We start from the raw sequence: 2,410 nt of genomic DNA on the forward strand, positions 1-2,410 counted from the left end.
ATGCAATAATAACTAATAAAAACTAGCAAATCCGCTGTAAAAACTAATTAAAACTAACTGAATTAAATTTTTAAAAAAGTCAAAACGAAATAAAACTAAACTATAATGAAAAATCCAAAACTATTACAGCCTTGGTAGTAGCTGAGAGTAATTCATAGCACATACTGAGCGTGACATCTGCAAGAAATGGAAACTAATTTCAGTATTTGCTTTARCAGTGGGTCAAACAAATACACAAGCTGATAGCGTGACTTAAGGAACAAAGATCACATGAGGTGCACAACATGTAACAGACAATGATTCATCACCTGCTGCAAATAATTTCCCTAAAAGACGGAAATCTGTTCGCAGCACAATTTTTAATATCACAAACATAATGGATCAAGTGARGTTAAGAGGGAATCTGAGAACAGGCGGACACAAACACAGCTCTTGGCATTTGGTTGGAGTTGCTCTGAAGAGACAAAATGGAGCTTTTTTCCAAGCCAAGAACAAACAAGGAGCCTTTGTGTCCAAGTTCAACAATGCCAGCATTTACCATGACGAGAAGGGAGGGAGGCCAGCGGCTTCCTTTCAGAGCATTGATCTCTCTGTGCTGTCGGCTCGTCTGTTTGTTTGACATTTCTAACCAGATACTTCCACATGACACAATACGATGGGAGTGCTGAATATTAACAGAGTCTCTAATCATTAGTGWGAAAAATCTCAGTGAATTAAAGGCCTGACACATTTCATGGACTTTTAAGCTTAGATCATTTGATGATGAGAAGTTATGAAGTTAAATACGTTTTAGAAAAACCTCATAAAGGCCCAGTCTCGTGATTTCTTCAGGGATTTGTTAGCTGTCAGAAAAAGTGACTCTCAGCTACTACCACATYAAACTTTAGCTTAATATCTGTTAATTTGACTGGGTTAGGACTATTTTTTGTGGTTTGATGTTGGTTAGTTGTAGCAGCACCTTTAGTAAATTTTTCCTGAAAGGTTTACTAAAATCTGTCCARTGGTTTATGAGATGTGTTGTAAACAGATGGAGGGAGTGTACTCTAAACAGTTAATGACAAAATTTAACACAAAGATCGAGTTTAACATGTTAGCATTTAGATTATGACGTGAGGATCAGTCTCARCTACTATCAGACCAAATTACAGCTCAATATCTGTACAGCTGACTGACCATTTTTGTCCTTTCTAAGTTGATTGAGGTACACACATGGACAAAATTGTTGGTACCCCACGTTTGAAGTTCACCTTTAGTCCCTTTATAAGTTTTTGTTACCATTCCTATTATTCGTCTCTTTGATTTGTCATMAATTTTCCTCCTGTGGCCATGTCCAGGGAGGTTGGCATGGATCTTAAATTTCTGAATAATATGTGSAACTATAGTCACAGGAGCATCAAGCTGCTTGGAGATGGTCTTATAACCTTTACCTTTAACATGCTTGTCTATAATTTTCTTTGTAATTTCATGAAACAACTCTTTCCTTCTCTTCCTCTGGTCCATGTTGAGTGTGGTCCACACCATGTCAAACAGCACAGTGAGTATCTGTAGGCCTATATACAAAGATTTGATAAAATATGTCCATTTGGTCACATTATTTTCAGGGGTGCCATCATTTCTGTCCAGGCCCGTTTTATGAGTTTTATTTTATTTTTTAAATTCTTTTGAAGCGTGGTTGAAAAGCAATGTCTGTCTTTCATTTGTTCATTGTTATAGTTTTTATTTATTATTACTTTGTCAGATTGAAGTTAGTTCTGTGACCATTGTGGGTTTTTCTTTCATTAAATGAGGGGTACCAACAATTTTGTCCACGTGTGTAGTTGTTTCARTTAGTAGTGGTGGGCATGGTTCCACAAATTATTTAATAGCTAATAGCAGAACAAACTTTTCGTATGTCTAAGTGCTGTCACTCAGACTGTCATTATTCAATTCAATTCAAATTCAAAAATACTTTATTGATCCCAGAGGGAAATTAGGTAATTAGGTATATATGTTTAGCAACTTAGCTGCTGAAATTTATGCTGCAACGAAATGTTAAATAAGRTGTTATAACAAGTACTGATACTGGAGCTAAAATCAATTTTTTTTTGTATTTACTTGTAATGTCTTTTTAATTACTGAATTTTGTGAAGCTATACAGTGAAAAGACAACTGAAGGCATGTGATATATAACGTAACAGCATGGTAACGGTGCAGCGCACAGTCACGCAAACATACAKCATTCATAATCTAGGCCGTCTTATTTCACAGCTGTTTATGCAGCCTAAACTGGCGGCCTACAGTCCACGTAGGGCGCGGCCTACATGGGCCACAATCTACATGGGCTACAACCCCTGAACTGAGACATAGCCCGAGTTTCTGTTCATTTTTACCACTTTAACTGTTTAGAACTAGCTTACACTATATATATATA

The sequence above is a fragment of the Austrofundulus limnaeus genome, unplaced genomic scaffold (assembly GCF_001266775.1).
Source record: "Austrofundulus limnaeus strain Quisiro unplaced genomic scaffold, Austrofundulus_limnaeus-1.0 Scaffold181, whole genome shotgun sequence".
NCBI lineage: Eukaryota > Metazoa > Chordata > Actinopteri > Cyprinodontiformes > Rivulidae > Austrofundulus > Austrofundulus limnaeus.